Source organism: Protopterus annectens, chromosome 5.part0 (assembly GCF_019279795.1).
Source record: "Protopterus annectens isolate FY-2018-M chromosome 5.part0, PAN1.0, whole genome shotgun sequence".
NCBI lineage: Eukaryota > Metazoa > Chordata > Ceratodontiformes > Protopteridae > Protopterus > Protopterus annectens.
This window is the reverse complement of record NC_056735.1, coordinates 442901555-442926552: the sequence shown is the minus strand read 5'-3', so window position 1 is coordinate 442926552 and position 24998 is coordinate 442901555. Positions and strand designations below refer to the sequence as shown.

At 37.1% G+C, this 24998-nt stretch overlaps 1 protein-coding gene across 1 annotated transcript in view; it reads right to left on the bottom strand.

Moving 5' to 3' along the window:
- IL1RAPL1 (interleukin 1 receptor accessory protein like 1) overlaps positions 1–24998 on the bottom strand; it is a 4037132-nt gene that overhangs the window by 3051301 nt on the left and 960833 nt on the right. The window lies entirely within an intron of this gene.

Sequence of the window (24998 nt, the reverse complement as noted above, 5' to 3'; positions counted from 1 at the left end):
ACTTTCTATGTGCAAATACACTTCCATAACTTATGCACTGGCATAATACAGGCACACACACAAAGACACACACACTCTAATATATGATAACAGCATCCCTTACTTACCTCTCATACCATTGCCACCCAGAAAGACAGAGATATATACACAGAAATACATGTAATACATGTGTGTGCACACACACACACCTGGGAAAGCCTTGCACAAAATTACTAGCTAGTCCCCCTTCTGTCCAGACTATAAGGTAGTTACACTTGCACAAGACACCCCAAAAACCAGCTTCTCTATTGCTCTTACAAGGATACCTAATTACACTGAGTGAAATTAATATAATACAACTGGTAATGTCTAGCCATATAAAAGTACTCTCAGAGATTAAAATATTCTCTAAAAGATTAACCAGACTGAAACCTTTAAATATATTTAATAATAAATAAGAAAAGAACATGAAAATACTAAATATCTGTTTACACACGTATACACACACACACACACAAACACAAACATATGCACAAACACACACACACGCGCGTGTGCAAAAACACGCACATGCGCACACACATACAGACACATATGCACAAACTCACACACACACGTAAACAAACATATGCACACACACACACACACACACACACACACACACACACACACACTCACATTACGTTGCATTCAGGCACACCTGCCTCTACAGACATTAATATATCTGTCCACACACATACACATAGGCACAAAGGCATACCAACAGACTGAAACAAGCACACTTGCACACAGTTCTCTGCTCTCCCTACCTGCACTGAGACAACTGTGTGAACATTGTCAAAAGACATTATTTTTTTTTCCTTCAAGAGAAAAAAAAATCACCAGAGTAATCACTCTGCCATCTTAGTTTGGAGAAATGGCCATTTTCAGGGCAGGACATTTGTCTAATTAGGATTATCTGAAATCCTGGCTGCAACATTGCTATACAGCTTCCCCATTTAATAATGCATTTAATGAAATGGCCACCACCATGGACAGCCATAGTGAGAGAGTAGTCTCCAAATCAGAAAAGCTGACTGCAATGTGGAAACTTGGCAAGTTAAGGCTCTGTTATGATAAGAATAGAGAACAAAAGCACACAGAGACCAATTATTACTATAATTCTGTGTTTAAGTTGTTTAAATTTAAAAAAAAAAAATCTATTAATTTCACATATGCTTAAGAGGACAATAATGACCTTTGAAAGCAGAATCTACACAATGGACGTAGCCATTTAAGTAGTATGAAGGTGTCAGTTATTCTCCATATACTTAACAAGACATAAAATTATATGCTAGAGGCCTGGAGCACTTATTGTATTTGAAAGCATAATCTGCAGAATTGAAGTAAAGTAGTTACATAAGTGGTTAAGTCTGTACTATTAAATCAGCTTTGTCCCATTGATTAATGGAAGTCTATCTACATAGATGTAACATAAATGCTTGGTGTATTGAAAATGGGGTTAAATTAAATGTGAAAAATGCACCATTGCCACACATAGCAGAGTAACCATCCCCCAAGCATTTAGCACTGACTATGCCCCAAATTCAAAATGAAAATGTAGTTAGAGGCATGTGGTACTAACTATATCCCCAATTCAAAATGAAAATGTAGTTAGAGACCTAAGGATCTGGCTGGATAATTCCTTCTGTTTTGATTGCACTGTAGCAATGGTTATCAGGAAATCATTCTACTTGGTGCACCTGACTGACCAGGGACAGCCATCTGGATGCAACAATGTTAGTGTCTCCTTTTATTCCACTATCCCCTTTCAGATATACCTCAACAAACATATAGAACAGTTGGAAAGGCCCTAGAGGTTCCTAGAAAAGAGGATCACAAACTTAAAATCCCTAAGCTACTAAATCAGTCTAGCAGCCCAGTCCCTCATCTCTGTGTTTTATAGGTTCCTCAGGGTAGAGATATGGATACCTGTGCTTGCTTTCAACTGATCCAGGACTCAGCCCATTATCTGATGTACTTAAATGAATCAGAGTCCCACAAATACCAGAACTAGGGAACTAAACGTGCTTCACCAGACCAATAAATCAAAGAGGAGAGGCAGACTCATTACTCAGCATGTCCCTTACCTCTTGCATAGACTTGCACAACAGATAAAGCAATGTGATTACAATATCTTCTTTAAGACTGGACCTAGACAATTAAATGGGCATTCATAAAATTATCCTGGCCTTGATTGGCCTAACCCTCCCTGAAAGGAGAAGTACAGTGTATGGTGGGAACTGGCAAGCTGCATGGGTCCCAAGAACTTCCTATGGTATATATGTATATACATTTATGCACACATGTATACACACACACACACACACACACACACACACACACACACACACACACACACACGCGCACACACACGCGCACACACACACACACACACACACACACACACACACACACACACACACACACACACACACACACACACTCAACTCACAAAATATACTGTGCATGTGTGTGGGTGGGTGAATGTGTGTGAAAGTGAGAGTGGTGAGTATGCTGCTTTATGAAGTAATTGCATAGAAATAGTATTGCTTCATCAAGACTTCTCTGTTCTCCAGTGTTATCACAGCCTGCTAGGTGGGTAAATTTAGGTAAGAAGAAGTGAGTCATATGGGGGAGTGTGCCTACCTAGTTCAAAACATAAGTTGCCCAATGATGCATCAGTACTGGATATGGGAGGGGTCTCATTTTTGCTGATATTCATTGCATGTCATTTGATTAATTCCAAAATCATATATATATATATATATATATATATATATATATATATATATATATATATATATATATATATATATCTAGGATGTTTGCTTGACTTTTATCGAAAAAGCACTTTCGTTAAAGCGTGTGACAAAATAAAAAAAAAAACTACATTGCCCCTCACACTACCCCTACGTTAATATTCTTACTCCAAGACCACATTACAGTGGGGGAAAAGGGAAATTTCCCTTACCTGCACTGTAGTACAGCCTCGGCAACAGTCATACTTACGTGAAAGTGCTTCTTCAGTGAAAAGCATTTTCGCGTAAGTATGCCCGGCTGTTTGGATTTTGATTGTATGCTCAGTCGAGCAAATGTCCTAGATCCATATATATATATATATATATATATATATATATATATATATATATGTATACTGGATTCACTTTATATCCTCAAAATACTGAAATATTAAAATTCAGTATTTCTAAGCTATAAAGTCTAATTTTTGAAACCACGAAAACTCAGAACTGTGAAATTCAAAATCTCACACACCAGAGATTTTGAATTTTGTGCTTCTACTGCACACACACACAGTCCACCCCACAGACAAACACAAGCTCTCTACTGCACCCTCCATGTGGGGGGCTGCACCCCTCACACCCCCCTACTTAAATATTCTCACTCCGAGGTTGCCCTACACATAAACACACACAAAACACCACCACACAAGCTACATTCTCCTCACACACACACATGATAGCAACAAAACACATGGACAAACACCACAGCCCCTACCCAAACACTTAACACACACTTACAAGAATCCATAACCACAGCGAAACCTCAGAAGCATGAAATTCAAAACCGCCGGTATTCGAAGTTTTGAATTTCACGTTTCTGAGGTTTCGCTGTTCTTAGGATTCCACTTTATGGGCTCGAAATACTGAATTTCGATATTTCAGTACTTCAATCTTCTAAAGTGAATCCATATATATTATATCAGCCATGTTGCAGAATAAGTACATGATATTATGTTAGTAGGAGATCTTAAATGTATATTCAATTTATACTCTGTGATATGTTTTTATACACCACGATACTCGGACACCAACTAATCCACAAGAAATCCGCTAGACCACTGAGTTCCTCTGTACAAAAAGACTTTATTCAGATAAAACACTTGTTTAAAAATGCTTTTCGTTTGACAGAATCTTTGGACTTCTTCAGACAAAAGAAAAACGTTTGATACCATTCAAATCACGTTTAATTAACCTCCGTCATGTCACCTGTCCAAAATTCCTGTAGTCATACTTCTCAGCTATAGCAGATATAGCATTCTTCCACTATAGAGATGGGCCCTTTAGGAGGTGAGAGGGGGTAAAGTTAGCATTAAACCTATCTGCCAGGATGTTGGCAATATCAGTTGGTTCTGTATATTTAGTGCCATTGTTCTGTAACTCAAGGCAGATCTGAGTGTTCCCATTGAGATTCTTGACATAACTATAGAATGCTTTGTAATTGTCTTTAGAATCAGTGGTGATTTTGTTTTCATAACTAGCTTTGAAGGATTTTATGAGGGATCTCAGCTTCTTACTGATGCTACTGATGTTCCTCCAGTCATGGGATTTTACTCTTTTAAACAACAGTTTCTTTCTTCTGTTGTAGAGTTTGTTTATGGCAGAAGACCACCAGATTGGCTTCTTTTTTTTTGGAGGATAGCATCTTGGTTCTGTTAGGGATTGCAAGATCCATGCACTCATGTAAGTGCTTATAAAGTGTATTTGTATAGTCTCAGGACATACAGGCATTATCTGGCCTCTTCCCTTGACCAACTTGAAAACATGGAATTTATGCCTTCAAGCAATTGATTGTGTGTGGTTATTATCAGACTCAATGTAGTACACACCTTATCAGCTTCCTATCCCCGGCAAGCATCACAAGACATACAGCATCCATGTTTCTCTATGTTGATGTGGTACACCATGACATACACCTACTTAAATGGCAACTCTAACAGATTCCTCATACTATTTCTGCAGATTGGCCAAAAAACATACATAATATAATCAGTGATGTAGATAAGTCTCTTCAGCATTATTGTCAGACATTCATGGATTTTGAAGATTCAGTTTTAATTTATTTATGTATCAGAAACAAATAAAACTATTCCCACTGCTTTTTTTTTTTTTTTTTTGCAGTATTAAGAGAAGTTTAACTCATTTTATTCTATTCTTTCAAAATTTCAAGCATGTTGTCACTTTTCACATTTAATATTGTACATCTGTTAAGACAAGAACCATCTTGCAAAACGCTGATGGACGACCATTCCAACAAAGTGCCATTCTAAAAAAAATTCTGTCTGACTAACCTTAGCATGTGGAGAAGATTTTGAATTTTTGCTTAATGTTCATAGCTGTTAATTTATTGAATTAATTTATTTATTTAGTTAGTTAAATGGTTTAACCATGTGAATGGTCTAGAAAAGGACCCTTTTCAGACAGAATCTGTATGGTATGGCAAATGCAATAATAACATTTTTAAATGAGGTTTGATGACAAACCAATTTGTCCAGGGACATCTTCAGGTGCGGGTTAAGTAGAAGTAGTAAAGAGAATTAAGAGAGTAGGGGAAGAAAGCTAGTTGGGGTTAATGGGATAGTAGGATGAAGGGGAGGAAATGAGGTAAGTGCAAGGAGGGGCTTAATGGTTTTAGGTGAATGTAACTGAGTAAGGCATCACATTTTGGTGTGGCGGTTGGACACGCTTGATCAGTAAAAGTAAATGAGTGGAGGTAAAGATGCTGCTTATTTGGTTGGATGTTTAATTCAATAAGTGGGAAATGAAAGTGAGCAATGGGACACTGTTTGATACGCAAGAGAAGCAAATGGGAAAAGGACAGTGCTTATTTGTTCAGGGTGAGTGAGGTCATGCTGCCCTATTCAACACTTATATGGATGTTTATGCTGTGATTAATAAATTGAAATATTGGCCAATAAAGTTATATTTATGAAGTTTAATAAAGGTCGTCAAACGTCATTTGGTGTGATGTGTGTTTATTGAAGGGGGCTGGTACAAACAGACTATTATTGCATATTAGGGAAGATTATACAAAATATGGTAGACTTGTTTAACTAGCAAATGCACACAGCAGGCCCCCTTACTCCCTGAAAAAAGTTCAGTACATTTAAACATAGTTATACAGTTTGAATCAGTTTGAATTCAGATTCCACAGTTATGGTTCAACTGATTTTCAGGTATCCATCTCTAGCATTGCATTTTAAATGAGATATCACTCCTGTTCATTGCAACTTGTTTATTTTAAATTCATTTTATATTAAATGTTAAAACTAACAGAAATTAAATACTGTCTGACAATTTACACTGAAAAATATGCACAATCTAAATTTCAGTACCAATGGTTAATCGTATATTTTATGCATTTGACCACAAAACATAATAACAGATCCATTCATTTGGAGCACATGAGCTGAGCTCTCATTACAAATTAATTTTAAATTACTGCTTCTATGTCTGCTGCAGTAATTATATTTTTAGTTCTACTGTGTGCCTACTTGTCAATGTCCCGTACCTTTGTTTTAAATAATTAAAGTAGAACTTAATAAAGGATCATTGCTGGCATCTGGAGGGAGGGCAAATCTTTTCTAAAATCTCAGTTATTACTGTACAGTCAGTTCGTATTTCAAAATCTTTGCTTTACAAGAGTTGCAGCTACCCCTCCATCCAATATAACACTGCATATTCAAAGCATTATTAGGTGTCTAGGATCTAAGAAGATGAAAGCAAATTATTCTGACTTCATGTGCTGGGGTTGTGAGAGCAGTTCCATGAAAATGAAACAATCTGCAGTACTATGATAACCAGTGACCCTGAAGAGATGCGACAGGAAAAAGTAAGATAAGAAGACATGCATGTTTTATTCCTGATGGAGTCTGATTAAAGGTCAGGAGTGCAGTACATTGACTTCTTTGCTTTTAGGAATAATATGAAAGGGCTTGACACACAGAGAAAAAGCATGACCCTTTAACTAAAAACACTGTGCTCTTTTTTGCTCAGCTCTTTTAATTAATATCGAAACTGCAGAGTCCAGAACTGGAACCACAGGGACCCCTTGCACTGCAATAGAATAGCATCTGCGTATGTTAGCTTTCAGCATGATACTTTACAATACTGGGTAAGAACAGGTGTAATGGGAACAAAATGAGATGGAAAGAACTGAAACAGAATCAGATTGTATTATAAGTCCTTCTTTGAAATGATTTTGAGTAAAACAGTAATGTAATACAGTAGACATCCCTGGCATTTATTTCTATCATTTATTAATAGTTTAAAGAAAGACTGTTTCATCACAGATAAATTTGAGGACATTTATTAGGTCAATAACTTTCTTACCATCTTTTAGGATTCATTCTTTCATGCAACTTTCTATTTATATGCTTAAAACAATTCAGGATTCTAGGTGAGATGCCGCCTTTTATTCTGGATTGGCTACCTGTATAGCATAGGGCGCACACACACATGCATGCACACACACACACACACACACACACACACACACACACACACACACACACACACACACACACACACACACACACACACACACACACACACACACACACACACACACACACACACACACACACACACACAAAACTATAGCTGTCACACATTCAACCAGTAACCAAATGAACAACAAAATAATGGGCTCAAATAAGACCTCTAAATCACAAAACAATACCATGTTCATCTTTATTAAAATATAAAACTTTAAGTACTTTCATTTTCTTAAAATGATTAGGACTTATCAGAAAGTGCTCTCATACACACATGCACATACTCATATACAACAAATAATTTGAAACTGTAGTTTTCATTCTGTGGGTGACATATGTTGAGACGAGCGTTTGCAAAAGAATTGAAAGTTATAGCCACAGATGGATAAGGGTAACTCATCACAATAGTTTGGCATTCTAATTTCAAGGCATGATAATAAAAGAAAAGTGTACAGAATAAGCAATATGTAGTGTACACTAAAGAAAGAGGAATAAGGTGAGAGAATATCTCTGTCACCACCGACTATTTTCTTTAATTCTTATAATTTTCTAATTTTGCTGCTTTGAAGGTGCTATGTGTTTGTTGTTCATTTAGCCAAATCTTAGATACAGAAAGTGTGAACTTCATCTTGAAAATCAATTGTGTAATGTTCGGTGACAGCAACAAAATAAAAAAAAAAAGTCTAAAATTACCTGAAATGAGAGGCTAGTACTAGGATTTATAGCAAATAATGAAAATATAAAACCCTATCAAGAAACAACCTAGAGATGTCAAGTGTATTAGAACTGAACAGTACTCCGTTCATTATTCTGTACATCCTTGGAAAGGGCAGACAAATTCAACAGACAAGGCTGAATTCTGAAACTTGGCAAGGTTTCCTGAATTTGTAGCTGTCTACTGCTAATGATTTCACAGCTATTGTCTTACACTTTCCTCTGCCTCTTCATAAGACATTTTCTTTCATGAAGAGGAAAGGTACTTACTTGCCTTCTGGGAAACATGAGCTTTGTTGAGAGAGATTTAACAGAAAACCTCATTTATGTTGGTAATTCATAGATGACCATATTTCTGATGGCAGACTCAATTACATCTATTTTTTACAATGGAATACACCAATTACAGGTGCAATCAATATGGGAATAAAAGGTACTGAAACAGCTTTATACACATAACATCATCACAAAGCCAATTCAGTTGTTTGCAGAATTTCTGCTGCACTGCAGAGAAAAGAATGAAAAATACCATGTATACAGAGTTTATGTAGTAGGTAGTAATTTTGTAATAAAGCATGCTGAATGAAGAATTGGAAGATAGAGCAGATAGAAAGAATCCCTGCTGCTATGCGGTTAAATTTCCTTTCCATCGCAGCTTCATGGTTTTCAGGAATAAACCCCTTACTTTACCTCCTATGACCTGAATTTGACTAGTAGCTTAGATGTGAGAATAACTAGCATGGAGTGCAATGGTGTAAAGCAGCCAATCTATGAGGGAGAAATGTGACAATCTTACTTGCAGAATTTGCATTTATCAATGTAAACAAAGGACTTCATACACAGGAGCATGCATGTGTACCCTGCTAGAACCTTCTACATGGAAGGTACAGCAGCCACAACAGAGGAACATAGAGACAGAAAAAGCAAAGCATCCCTAACCTACCAAAGCAGATATCACCCACTGTACTCAACTGTTACCTCTCAAAGGAATGAATGAGCTGGAAGCCTGCCACCCAAAAGGAGAATAAATGGTTTACAGAGAGTGAGCTGCTGGGTGGCTTCTTTGTCAAGCATGGTGTTAGGGAACAAAATAAGGTATGTATCTGCAAGTAAACTGACAAAAAATCTGATTGATGCTCAGATTTTTAGTTATCTAATGTGACTTTTTTAATATACACTAATTATGATATAGTTTGCAGGAATTGCATGAGTTATGCTTGATTTTCCTAATTAATCACACTACTGAGTTTGAACTTCCATGAAAAAAATAGTCAGACCAGTGGCAAATAAAATCAACATCCATACTTCTAGACCTGTCCAGATGTATATTAAACAATAAGAAAAACAGAATTAAACTCTTTGGTAGGTCAGAAATTCTGAGTTAATTTTTGGTTGTTTCTTTTACCATAACTTCCAGCATTGCACAATCCAGGGTATATTTATATAAATTATCTTGACAGGGAAGAATGCATATATGTATATATACCCCCCCCCCCACCCACACACACACACACACACACACACACACACACACACACACATCTATGGAGTTAGACTATGCAACAAACTTAACACACTATTGTTAATAAGGAAAACAGTAATGGGTGAGTTGCAAAGAACAAAAGTAAAACGTACGTGGACTGTACTACTCTATTAGATCAACTTTTGCATGCAGCTTTTATACCCAACAATCGAACCAAGAAACCAGCACTCTGTGTAAACATAGCCTCATCTCATTACCCCTTGATATCTTTGAAGCAAGGATCGCAAAACTTTAAAGACCTTGAAATGGTCTTGTATCGAGTTGCATGAATTGGCCTATTATATACATCACCTGAAAATTCAATACGTCTTTAATGCTCTAACACTGAATGCTGGAATGAGTATTTAACTGATAGATGGTGTAGTGTAAGGAATGAAGCCCCTTATATACCATCACTTAGAGTGGTCTATCCCCTGCAGTCATTGACATCATACAATCATCTGTGATTTTTTTTTTTTAATTCTCAAAAGAAAAGTACTGGGTGCTTCTGAGCTGTTAACACTTGGGAGCAAATCCCCATTGGAATGTCAGGATGTGATTCTGAACAGTGCCATCTTTACTTACACATTATCAGCTTTGCATACCATTTTGTTTCCATTCACCAGTGATAAGACCGAGATTAAATGACTGAAGATCATGAAATGGAAATTAAAATGCTAAGAACTACAAAAGACTGACAGTCAGTAGATTGAAACAGTTGAAACTCAAAATCATAACATAACTAATACATACATGAACAAATCATAACATAACTAATACATACATGAAAACAAAGGCAAAAAAGAAACTGAACATACAAACCGAAAACAAACAGATCAGCTTTCTTCATGGGAAATGTCTTTTTGTACCACCTAATCCAAACAAAAAAGCCGTAGAGTGGAATGCAGTACTGTTTAACCTCAATACACGAAAGTGACACCAACTTTATTGAAAAAACCACATGCGTTTTCGTCCTTTACTCTAGGACTTCATCAGATAAAACCTTTTTAAAAAAATCTCTACCTTTATACTTTATTAACAATCAATTAACCTATAAGACATCATCTCATCATTTTGAATGAACCAACCAGTTACATATCTCATTAATATTAATTCCTAAAGGGAATTTTAGAAATGATCATGTGTATAATATGCTTTAAAATAAATTGATCTTTTGAATGTTCTTATTATCGATTTAACATTGTGTAATACATCATTGGGAAAGTTCATTTATTAAACCAATAAAATGCATATATCAAAATAACTTCTGTGCAAAATTCCGCAAGCATTCAAAACCTTATTACAATCCTCCCTCTAGTGTCCAAAAGCTGTATAACGTGTTAATTCAACCTTTGAATTTATTTTTCACCTTTTATGTATGTATTTTTATTTCATCATTTGTAACCTTTATATGATTCCTAACCGTCAATTTCATGTGTCTAAAATATATAAATATCCTTAAATAAATAAATAATTAAAATTTTATTTTGTTTAAAATCCTTAAAATTAATATTTACACATACTTTTGTCTTATGAACCCACCAAACCCAGTGAATGTGACTTAAACTTTATTTGCTTTCATTTTTAATATTGGTCCTATGGATAGATTTTCATTTAATCCAGGTCTTTTGCAAGCATCTAAATAGACCTGCCACCACAATTCCCTACCTTCTAATATCTCCTCCCACAAACCTCCCCTTACATCTTGTTGTACTTGTTCCAACACAAAAAATAAATATTTTGCTCCTTCACATTTTTTAAAGTGCCTATATAGTGCGTTTGTTTCTTTTCTTTTTCCAATATCATATATGTGCTCATATATACGTCTTTTAAGGACCCTTTCTGTTTTTCCAATATAAAACGATTGGCAGTTTTGACAAACTGCCAAATATACTACCCCTTGGGTATTACAATTAAATCTGTTTTTACTTCTTATTAATCTCTTTCTACTTTCTACGAAGGTTTCTTCCTTATTCATAATATATGGACATTGTGCGCATCTCCCGCACTTAAATATTCCCACTTTATTATTTTCTCCCATCTTTTTGTATTTTCCATTTCCTTCTAATTTTCTCTTGATGTTAGGGGGGGTTCCTATAAGTCACCTGAGGTGTCATGTTTTTGATCTCTTCCAGATCTGTGATGGCAGTAAATCTCTCCCATTCTCTCTTGAATATCTGTTTGACCTCTTTGTTTAAGGTGTTGAACTCCATAATTAACCTTTTTACGTTCTCATTTGTGTTTTCTTTCTTGTTACCTGAAACATCTTTCTTTCCATCTTTTATTCCTTTTATTGGTTGAAATTTATTTTTTCTACCTTTCTCAACCTCTTCTCTTATTGCACTCACAAATGTTGCCGGGTAACCCCTCTCTAGAAACATTATTTCCAATTTATTACATTCTTGATGAAAATCATCTTCATCACTTGTCATCCTGGAGCCTCTCACAAATTGGCCCTTTACAATATTTTTCTTACAATGATTTGGGTGAAAACTATCATAATGCAAGTATGAATTACAAAATGTGTCTTTTCTAAACACTTTAGTTTCAAATTTTCCATTTTTCTTATAGATTTCCACATCCAAATAATTCATAACTTTTGCATTCCTTACATAAGTGAATTTTAAATAATTAGTAGTTTGGAAATCTGTGATAAAGTGACCAATATTGTCTAAATACAGATTTAGTTATAAATTTCTCTTCCCATTTGCCAAGCACTATATTGGCAAAGGTCGGGGCACAAGCTGCTCCCATTGAGACTCCTGAAATCTGTTTATAATATTCTCCATTGAACATTAAATAATTATATTTCAAAATGGAGTCCATGAGGGTCACTACAGTTACTTTTTCTTCATGTGACAACTTCTTGTCACCATATACACTTTCCTCAAATAATTCCATACCTTCAACATGTGGTATACTAGAGAAGAGATCTATAATATCTATTGTAACAAAAATTATTTCTTCTTTGTATATATTTGTAGAAAGTTCTCTTAAGAAATCCCATGAATCTCTTAAGATAATTTCATTTTTCATCCATAAGTGTTTAACTTTATTATCTACATATTTAGCTAATGGGGTCATTTTTGCTCCTTCCGCTGAAACTATTGGCCTCATAGGGGGATCAAGCTGATTCTTATGTATCTTGGGTATGTTTTACCTCTAAATATTTATAAGTTCTGATGTCAATAACTTTATCCATTAATAAATTTTCTAATACCATATCAATTTTCTTATATGCTATTGTCAACTCATTTTTAGAGGCTACCGAATATTTCCTTTCATCTAATAGAATAGAATACATTTTGGTTTCATACATAGTATTCTCCATAATAACAATCCCTCCCCCTTTATCTGGTTTCATCACCCTTACTTTGGAGTTCTCCATCATTTCATTCAAAACTTCCCATTCCTCTTTCTTCATATTTGTTATGTATTTATTCTTACCCTTATCCTTTGTCTCCAATTTTCTAATTTCTTTTTCTAAAACGTTCTCAAAGTTTTTTATTTGAGGTGCTAAAGGTGGGTTGAATACAGAACTCCTGTACAATTCCTCAGTTGCAATTTTGTTTCCTTCCATACCCATTTTAGAAGCTAAAACAGTTAAATTTATTTTTCTAGTGAATAACTTAATGTCCAATATTGTACCAGTCACATTTCCTTTTTTCACTGGGTTATATTTCAATCCTTTCAATTGAAGGAGCAAAATATTTATTTTTTGTGTTGGAACAAGTACAACAAGATGTAAGGGGAGGTTTGTGGGAGGAGATATTAGAAGGTAGGGAATTGTGGTGGCAGGTCTATTTAGATGCTTGCAAAAGACCTGGATTAAATGAAAATCTATCCATAGGACCAATATTAAAAATGAAAGCAAATAAAGTTTAAGTCACATTCACTGGGTTTGGTGGGTTCATAAGACAAAAGTATGTGTAAATATTAATTTTAAGGATTTTAAACAAAATAAAATTTTAATTATTTATTTATTTAAGGATATTTATATATTTTAGACACATGAAATTGATGGTTAGGAATCATATAAAGGTTACAAAGGATGAAATAAAAATACATACATAAAAGGTGAAAAATAAATTCAAAGGTTGAATTAACACGTTATACAGCTTTTGGACACTAGAGGGAGGATTGTAATAAGGTTTTGAATGCTTGCGGAATTTTGCACAGAAGTTATTTTGATATATGCATTTTATTGGTTTAATAAATGAACTTTCCCAATGATGTATTACACGATGTTAAATCGATAATAAGAACATTCAAAAGATCAATTTATTTTAAAGCATATTATACACATGATCATTTCTAAAATTCCCTTTAGGAATTAATATTAATGAGATATGTAACTGGTTGGTTCATTCAAAATGATGAGATGATGTCTTATAGGTTAATTGATTGTTAATAAAGTATAAAGGCAGAGATTTTTTTAAAAAGGTTTTATCTGATGAAGTCCTAGAGTAAAGGATGAAAACACATGTTTTTTCAATAAAAGCGTTCAAGACGTGGTTGGTGTCACTTTCGTGTATTGAGGTTAAACAGTACTGCATTCCACTCTACGGCTTTTTTGTTTGGATTATTTGGTTTTTAGTGAAAAGCCACACTTTCTTGGTCTTTTTGTACCACCCTTTTAAAGGGGCTGTGTCCCCTTACTCACTAAATGTATATTCAAATTTCATGGTTGTAAAGTTTATGAGACAGTGATGCACATTTACTCTCAAAACCAAAACACTCAACTTCATTTGGTGTCTCAAAGTTATGTTTTACATTCCATTACATGATCAGTATTATTAACGGATTCTGGAATTTTGCCTTTGAATTATTAACTTTGGGTATCTTTTGATAATTTCTGTCTCAGTCTATGATCTTCATTCATATGAGTGGAGACATTTTTCCAAAAACTATAAGAAGGCATAGAAATGAACTGCTGTATTAAGAACCAAGTCATCAAACTCCGGCTCATGTTGTTTCAACCATTGAAACTCACAAAATCAGTTGGTAAAGAGGCCAATACCATGACTGCTAAGTATGGGGAAAGCAAGAATATTGCCTTCGGTGAGTTATCATACAACATAAGAAAGAGAGAAGGAAAGTGATGCAACTATCCAAGCAAATATTAATAAGAAGTTAAAATTAAGCAATGCAGTCATGTCCTTTATAAAGTTAACAGTTGCCCATTTTCTCTACTCTAAAACATCAATTTAAGAAAAGTCTGGGTAGCTGAAGTATGTTGGCTAACAATAATAAATAAATAAATAAGTACACCAAAGAGTAACAATCTCTTGTCATTCTAAATATTTCAAGTCTAGTAATGTTTGCCTCCTTATTTAGGTCTTACTTGTACACAATAACTATTAAATAAATCAATGACAACATATGGAGATATTGTACAATAACTGTAAGGGAAAAAGATACTGGAGCTATGGCCTTAGGTCCAAAACAGAAATAAACTCATTCCAGATTTCAAAAATGTCAGTGATCAAGGAACAACCAAGTAAACCTTTCACCAGCAGATTTTAAGAAATAATATTCATGATTATTTAAAAACTCTTATCTTAATGTAACTGCTTCTGAACATGTAATGTTCTCATATCACTATTGAAAGAGCTAGATCTTACTCTGTCAATCAGTGTTTTGCTTGTTTTAAAACATACACTTTCCTTTGATTGAAGTACAGTGAACTTTTACTCATGTTCAGTTTCTAATATTGCCTGACAATGATCCCTTTGCAAATATTATATATTTTATTTTCTGCTTCATATTATCTGGTATTGTCACTGTATTATAACATAAACAATAGTTATCTTACTTTCTTACTTTTCATATCTAAAGCAACCAATATTCTAATTTAGAAAATAAACATACTGTCCTTTAATTTCTTATCTCAGAATCATTTTCTATCTCACTGTAGTTACATGTCACAATAATGATCAATAATTTGTTTTTATAGTTTAATCGTCTTGAGCTTCTCAATAGACAGATCATCCTTTCATTTCCGCAGTCATAATGATTCATGTTTTTGAAAAGGCTTCAGTTATATATAATCGTTAGTGATGACATCTGCTGCCTTTCTGTCGGCAAAATGTACTTGCCCGTCAAGTCTCAGCACTTAAACCACGGCTAATTACCATCTATATAAACCTGATAAATATTCAGATAATTATGTTCTCACTTCCTTCTTCTTTTCTACAAATGGGAGATGTTCAGTGAGGCTATCTTGTTCACCTGTTCATATGCAAACACTAGTCTATCGGTCTTCAGGATATTACAAGCCTAGCCAAGAACAAGAGTTCAAAATCAGTCCTTGCACATTCCATTTTTAAGGTAAAGGCTTGATCCATTATGCCACCTCCCCCTGGTTTTGAAAATAAAAACAAGAAAATATAAAAATAAATGCATACATATGTAGATAAGTAGGTAGATAGATAGATAAATAAATAAATTCACTTTTAATCAAGTTTCCAGCTGCAGTCAAAGATAAGATGCATGCAGGCTACAGAGAACTACAAAACAGGCAATTCAGGGCTTTAGAATTACATTAAAAATAAACAAAATTAAAACTAATTTTCTATAATGAATTCAAAATCATAAAACTCATGCTCAGGATACACTACAACCTCACAAAGGATGGCGACATCCACCCAAACTCTGGTCCATCCCCACCTGTTGGCCCTAATCCCCCTACTATATCCACTACCACCATAGCTCCAACAAATAGACCTCCTAACTCACTGCTGGCCTGCCATCTAAACATTAGGAGCATAAATAACAAAACTCAGCACCTGCATACTCTCTTAGCTGTTCATTCCCCAGATATATTATGCCTAACAGAAACTTGGCTAAAAATCCTGCCACCAAGGACCATGAGATTCTGCCACCAGGGTGTAGTATGTTTCAACTAGACCTTACCACCAGAAAGGGTGGTGGGGTAGCCATACGTTACAAGTCTACCCTATCTGTCAGCATAGGCACCCAACAACCACCCCAGTTCAATAATGCTGAAATTCTTATCTTAAAACTACAAATTAACTAAAACAAAAATGTAAACATTGTCTGTGTCTACATTTTCCCAGGGAGGAACACAGAAACCTTAGAAGACTTCTTATACTGGTTATCCAATAACTACCCCAAGAAACAATTGTTCTTGGGGATTTCAACATTGACTGGAACACTTGCTCTTGTGAAACCCCTACAACCCACATAAACCTCTATGGATTTACTCAAATCATAACCTCCTCCACCAGGACAGGAAAACCCAATAACAAGGAAAGTACCCTAGACTGGATACTCATCAATACCCATCTTCAATCTTATATATCAGGCACTTTGCCTGATGACCTAAGTGACCACTGTCTCACCTATGTAATCAAGCTCAAAGTAGGCTACTCCTACCAACCCACCTATAGAACATTAAGAAACAACAAGAATTTTATTCTCACCAAGTTTCAAAATGAACTTAAGGCATGCAACTGGTCAGTACTAAAAAGTCTCCCACTAGATGAAGCAGTGGCATACTTTAACACCAAATTCCTTGCTATTCTTAACTCCCATGCTACCAGCTGCTCTATTAGAACAAAAGTTATTGCACCATGGCTTTCTAAAGATACAAAAAACAAAATTTCACTCAGAAACAAAGCAAGGGCCACCTACCAAAAAACAAAAGCCCCACCTGATCAACTAAGATTCAGACAACTAAGGAATGACACCATAAAATCCATAACCTTAGACAAAAAGAACTGCTACTACCATCTACTGCAAAAACACCAAAACAAACCTCAAAATTTCTGGGCAGGAATAAACAAACTACTCCACCCAGGCCAAACGGCCACTCCACTCCTCTCAGCGCCCCAACAAAAGTCCCCAGTAGACATTGCTAATAACTTCAACAGCTTCTTCACAGAGACTATCCAGTCTCTAGCCAGCCAACTCTCTCCCAATGGCTCTAATTCTAATGAAACCACACCCAGTACCCAAACATACTTTACCTTCCAACATGTTCCTACTCAACTTATTCATGCCCTATTTAAGAAACTAAGACCCACCACCCTGGCTGCTGACCTACTCCCAGCAGACTATCTGAAAAAGGCTGCTGACACCATAGCATACCCCATCTCAATCTTGATCAACAGAGCTATATCTGAAGCTACGGTACCCCACTATATGGAAAATCTCCCATCTCATACCTCTCCATAAAGGAGGCAGTTCCACTGAACTGTCAAACTTTAGACCCATGGCTATTCTGTCACCTCTAGCTAAAATTATGGAGAAGTGTGTACACATACAACTCATGCACTACCTCACACAGAACAAGCAGCTGTCCAACTTTCAGCATGGCTTTAAGCAACACCACAATGCTACTTCTGCCCTCCTCTCTTTCTCTAACATCATTAACCACAACCGCAATAATAACAAACTATCCTCAGCACTCTTTCTCAATCTATCCAAGGCTTTTGACATGGTTGACCACAAAATGCTTATAAATACCTTGAAGGCCTTCTCCTTAAACAACCATGCACTACAGTGGTTTCAATCCTACCTGCAGGGCAGGAAATAGGCAGTCATATGGCAGGACAAGCTATCATCTCACCTACCCATCACATTAGGAGTCCGCCAGGGCTTGATACTAGGATCCCTTCTTTTCTCCATCTTTATCATCAACCTTCATTCAGTCATCCCAGATGCTACCTGCATTCAATATGTGGATGACTCCACCTTGATTTGTTCTGACACCTCACCAGCTACTTTATTCACATTAACCCAAAATACCTTCAATACAGTGGAAAAATGGCTCTCCAATCAACATCTAATCCTAAACCCCAACAAACCTAAGTTGCTCCTCTTCTCCTCCACATGCAGGACACCCCTGCCATCCTTCAACATAACTGCTAACAATGGCACTATCATCTTCCCAGAAGCCCAAACTAAACTACTGGGTGTCATAGTTGATAACAACCTGAAGTATGATGTGCATATCAATCAAACTATCAAAACCATTAATAAAAAAACGTGGCTCTCTTTACAGAATCAAACCTTTCCTTACCCCACTTGCTAGATCTGCAATTGCCCGTTCCCATCTGCTATCAACTCTTCTCTATGCCTCACCTCTATTCTCCAACTTAAACAAAACAGATCTTAATAAACTATCATCCTGCTCTAACCACATTGCCAGATTTGCTACTGGCAAGGCCTACCGGACACACCACTGTCACAACCTAAATCGCCTAGGATGGCTTGAACTGCCTAGCCTACTGCAGTTCAACCAGCTAATAGTGGTACATAAAGTCCTTTACCAACCAGAAAATACACCTGCACTAAAAAATATTATCAGCTCCTACAACATGCACCCAGCCATTTCGATCATCCACTAGACCCCTAGTTCAAACATACAAATCCAACTACTCAGCTGGGGACTCTCTGTTTGCCAACTCTGTGGGAAAAATATGGAATAGACTCCCAGCTGACTTGACCCTAGAACCCTCACTAACTTAATTCAGAAACAAGCTCAAGAAATATTTCAAAACTCATTGGTTATGACCTTGCACTAACCCTGACTAGTGACCTCTCTATTTCTTAGGTGCCTTACCTTCAACTACTTCTAACTTTTTTCTACCGCACCATTTCAGGAAGGGTCAATTGTATAACTGCTGCTCAGTGTGACTTAAACCTGAATGTAATGTTATGTATGTTTAACTTTGAAAATAATGTTATGTTTTGTAAAGTGTTTTATAATAAGTTAGTACTATATGTGCTAAATGTTGGTATTGCTTATGACTGTAATCTGCTTGAAACTAGCATTTTCTAAATGTTTAATGTGTATTATTATCTTGGAGCTTTTCTCCCCAGGCCTCCACTGAAAATGGAAATGTATCCAGTTGGAATATTCTGGTCAACAAATGTAAAATGAATAAATAAAAAATAAATAACAAAAAACACAGAATGTTCACTTGGGAGTTGCATATGCTTTTGCATCAGTAAGATAACTAAAATATTAAAATATAGCATACCTTGATGACTCTGTGTAAATGATTAATTTTAGTTGCTACACTGTAAGATTACAAAACATTGAGTTCCACTTATGGAGTTCAAGTTGTTTATTCACATAAAGCTGTCTTATGTAGCTTCTTGTTTTGAGCAATTATTCTAAGATTCAGCCATAAACTCATCTTCTGTATATATTTACAAACATAATGGAACAGTCTATAGGACAGCTGAATTGGCAGTACAAATGAGATTACACCTCTATTTCTTCTTCAGGCATTATGCTGATCAAAACTACAGAGTACATTACAGGCATGCCAATCAATTTCCACCTTTAATTTCCTTCATGACATTGACTGGCCTTTATGCTGCAATTCCCTGTAGTTGGTGGAACCCCATTTTAGAAACCTTTACTCCTCCTCCTTTAAGTGCATATTAAAAGAGATAAATAATGAAGATATTTGTGATAGTTTATTGTATAAGTAGCAAATATATAATTTCTTAAATATTGTGATGGCCCTCTCTGGGCCAGGAATCAAGGATCCTAAATTGTCACCACTGACACTGGGCAATGATGTGCACTTGGAATACAAATGGATACCCTCACTATTTCCAGATGCAGGCCTCTCTGCATGAAACACAATTTAACTTAAGAGCATACAGTCAACACAACTTAGTCCAAGGTCTGGATCTCTCTATCTGTCTCCCTTTAGGTCCCCAATAAAACTCCCCAGTGGTAGAATTGTAGGTTAGGTTCTCAGCTGGAGTGTTCAAGCCAAGTCATTCAGCACCCTCTCTGTGAACCCAGTGCTTTATGTCCCTGTTCCAAGAAGCCGACACACACACACACACACACACACACACACACACACACACACACACACACACACACACACACACACACACACACACACACACATGCACACATACACACACACACACACTTGGGAGAGGCTGGCTCAGATTTACCTGCTGTGCCCCCTTCTGCCCAAAGTATATGGTATTTATCACAGCCACCAGACACTCCACAATCAGCTGCTTTAAGGCCCTTAACAAAGGGTGTCCAATTATACTGTGTAAAATTACTACTAATACAAATGGTAGGGGTTGACCAAGACAGTCTTCTGGAGTGGCCCACATAGTGCCAGCAAATAAATATAAGCACTCTCAGAGGTTAGATAATTTCTAAAAGGACCAGCCATAATAAAAGTGTTTAATATATTTAATAATAAATAATAAAAGAACATGAAAATACTGAATATAAGTGTTTATATCACGTTATCGAAAGATGAAAATAGTGAATGCTATTTCATCGGCCCCAAAATATCTAAACATGAAAATATCGAACATTCAAAACAGCACATTTTTTCCCATTGAAAAAAATGTGCTGCTCCAAAACACATACACACAACACAAGCACATCAAACAAACAGCAACCACACAAATACACTTAAATTCCTACATCCAACGCTACACTAAACTAAACATAGACTACTATATACCCACTAACCTTAATCCAAACACTAACCCTAAGGTCCGTCACTATCGCACACTCACCTAACCCGTGCCCTAACCCTAACTCACTTAACCCGCCCCTAACCCTAACATACAAACAATCACACACTTACCTGAACCCAACCTGTAACTTTTCACCACAGCGCTAAGAATAGCGAAGCCACAGAAACGGCCAACCAAATTCTTTCCCAAGGAACAAATTCACTGATCTGCAGCTTCGCTATTCTTAGCGTTCACTGAATAGTGTTCAATATCAGAACATTCAAAGTTTTAATACTTCAATGCTCTGATAGAGACCCGAATATAATTACAGGAAATATTGCAAATAGCACTAATGGACAGACTCAGACAAATAAAGAAAAACAGTACACTTCACCATATTTTCCTGACTGAATCTTAGAGCATTTCTATTCCCCTACTTACTTAATAGAGCAAGGTAGATGATGTGGTGATTTGTCCTTCTTGTTCATAGGATCATAGGATCATAGGCGGTTATTAAGCTATTGGTCCTGAGGCCCTTATAACCCTAGTCAAGAGTTTATCCCATGTTTATAAAAGTAAGCACCCAAAGCCCCTTTCTAGCAGGGACACAGGTGGAACAGGTGGAAACCCAGGGGTGTATTTTCTGTTTCCCATCCAGTTTTCCAGATTGAGCTTAAAAAGGGATAATGAGGTACTCTGCTTGACGTGCAGATGGAATCTATTCCACAAATGGGGGAGTCTCTAGGACACAAATCTGTCCTGCCAACAAGTCCTATTGATATTACAGACCAGACTGAGGTCATGCATATGGATTGCTGGAGTGGAGCTTGACTTGTGGATATGCATCAGTCCCATCAAGGCGGGGTCTGAGATTGCCTTGTATGCCAGACAGAGGTCACCTCTCCGGAGTCTGTATGAAACTGAGTAGAGGGTCAGGGCTTTTAGCTTATCTGTGTAGGGTAGATGTTTGGGGCCCTGGATTCTCCTGTTGAGGAACCTCTGTGGTCTCTCCAGCTGCTCCATGTGCTTTGTGAGGTACATGCCAAAGGGGGTGTTGTACTTAATATTTGGCCTTATAACGGACAAATACAGGGATATTATGACCTCTTTGTCCCTGGATGAGATACCCTTACTTATGAGGTGGGCCGTGTAGAAACCTTTCATAGGTTCATAGATTAGTAGTAGGCTAACTGCCCTTGTGGGCCATTTTAAGCCTAGCCAATTACCCCATGTGAGAATCAAACCCTGCACCTTGTGTCTGCAAGGTAAATATCTTAACCATACAACAGAAGCAACATGGTGGTCAAAAGTCAGGTTGCTATCAACCTGGGTGTCCAAATCCATCGCTACTAATGGTGTACTTAGGACATTGTTATTAATGTGATGATATGTGGGGACGTCACTCTCCCCAAAGGGGATGATGATGATGCATTTTTAGGCATTCAGCTTGAGGACACATTTCTGGCACCACTCATTTGTTTGTGTGAGACCCTCTTGGAGAGCATCCACATCACATGAGAAACTGATGACTGGATCCAGCTTGCAGTCATGTGCAAACTTGGTCAGCCATAGCCCACTGGTTTTGGCCTGCATTTTAAAGAAGTATATTGCAAATAACAGATGGCCCAAGACTGAACCCTAGGGTATGCCACTCATTATGGGTCTACTGCTTCAGATGGCTTCTCCTATTTTGATTATGTGGATGCTATCAGTGAGCCAGTTTGCTACCCATCTGGTAACATACGGATTGATGCCTAGTTGAGAGAGTTTATCTACTATGACCGAGTGGGGAATATTGTCAAAGGCTTTGGCCACGTATGCACCATCTTCCCCTTGTCCGTGGCTTTGGTGACTATCTCAAACAAGTTGAACAGATTTAACAGACATGACCTCCCCTTCACAAAGCCAAACTGTGTGGGGGCGAGTGTTTGGAGGTTGCCAATATCCCAGTTAATGAGGTCCACGATAATCCATTCCATGGCCTTGCAGATGAGGCTCGTTAGGCTGATGGGTCTATAATTTCCTGGATCAGTGGATACTTCACCTTTGTGTAAAGGGATGACAGTGGCTATCCTCCACTTGGCTGGGACAAAGCTGGCACTCAAGCTTTGGTTGAATAGGGTGCCTAATGCTGCAAGTTCATGCCTGATTTCTTGTAGGATGCATCCTGGGATGTTATCGGGTCCCATAGAGGCTGTATTTTTTGCCTTTGAGAGGACAGTAATGACCTGTTCCCTGGTGATAAAGGGGTGGGGGGTGGCAGGTACTGAGGATATCCTGATTTACTGATGGGGGTACAGAGGGGAGAAGTTTTTGCTGAATCTGTCAACCAGTAGATTGGCTATATCTACAGCATTTGGGTATGTAGTGTCCTTGACCACCAGTTCTGAACAGATCTTGGTGCTTCCTTTTATGTTGCAGACATATGTGAAGAAGGACTTATGATTGTCTCTAGTAGATGTGGCTAATTTGGACTCGAAGTTGGCTTTAGAGGATTTCACTACTGCTTTTATTTGCTTGTTCAGGCTAAACAGAGATTGCTTTCAATTGGGCACCTGCTCCTTCTTGGTCCTGGACAGCAATTTTTTTCCTTTTGTTTTATAGTTTATTTATTGTAGATGTCCACCAGACAGGTTTATTCTTCCTTGCGGAGGATGATTTTGTCCTGTCAGGAATTCCTGATTCCATGCATCCATATAAATGCTCATATAGTACATTGGTGTAGATTTGGACATTGGTGCCAGTTCCTACAGTGGAGCAGGGGGCTGTGGAACTGTTTATACCATCCCTCAGGAGGTTGCAATCAGCTTTAGAGAATTGTTTTTGTTTGACTGCAGCTAGAGGGCGATTAGGGGACATGGTGACTTTCAAAGTGATTGCTTTATGGTCAGATCTTTCCGAGGAGGATGATACTGTAGGGGTGCTGAAGTGGTTACTCAAGTTGGTTAATACCAAGTCCAAGATATTATCACCTCTTATGGGGGTATCGACTAGCTGTTCCAAGGCATTTGCATTGATAAAATCGAGGAATCTCTAGGCATTTGTGTTCTGGCATGAGTAGTTTTTCCAGTCTATGGTTGGGTAATTAATGTCACCCAGGATCAGGGTAAAGGGTCAAATCTCAATAGATTTGCGGTCCAGATATGTCGTGTGGGCATCTTGTGCCAAATATGGGGGCCTATAGCTAGGTATAATTTGAATAGGGGTCTTGTCAATGGTTAACTGCACTTGGATTGTCTCCTATGCATCACACTGTTTGACCAGCCTGGAGGTGTGTGTGTCTTTCACATATACTGAAAGTCCACTTCCTTTGACTTTGGTGCCCACATTTTGGGGTCTGAAGGTATGATAGGATGAGCAACCAGATAAGGCCATGGTGCTGTCCACAGCTTTGAACCAGGTTTCTTTGACTGCAAAAATGTCAGCATCTTCCAGGTTTAAGAATGCTTGCAATGAGTGCAATGTCATGTTTAGACTCCTAACGTTTAGCAATATGAGCTTTAATTTATGTTTTGTTGAAAGTTTTATGTTGGTAGTATCAACCTCATGATTTTTCCTAAAAAAGGCACTATGGGGGAGGCAAGGGCCTTTGCCAGAAGTCTGAAGCCCAAGTTAGACAGATGCAGTCCATCTCTAGCAAAGCATCTGTTTCTGTCGATCATATCTTCCCAGGCTGTCAGGCACTGGATCCCCCTGGAATGACACCAGAAACTAAGCCAATTGTTAAAGTCAATAATTTTCTGTTTGTATTGAGGCATGATTCTGGGTAACGGTGGAATGCTGCTTAAGGCTAGGGACATACCTGCCTGGGACACATATTCAGCAAGCTCGATCATGTCTTGCCAAAAAATATAAATTTATTAAGTAAACATATCAAGACAACTTAGGAGTGTAAACCACCACAAGTCCAGCACAAAAATGCCCTGTTAGAAGCAAGCAAACCGGTTTTGGCTGTATTAGTCTTCT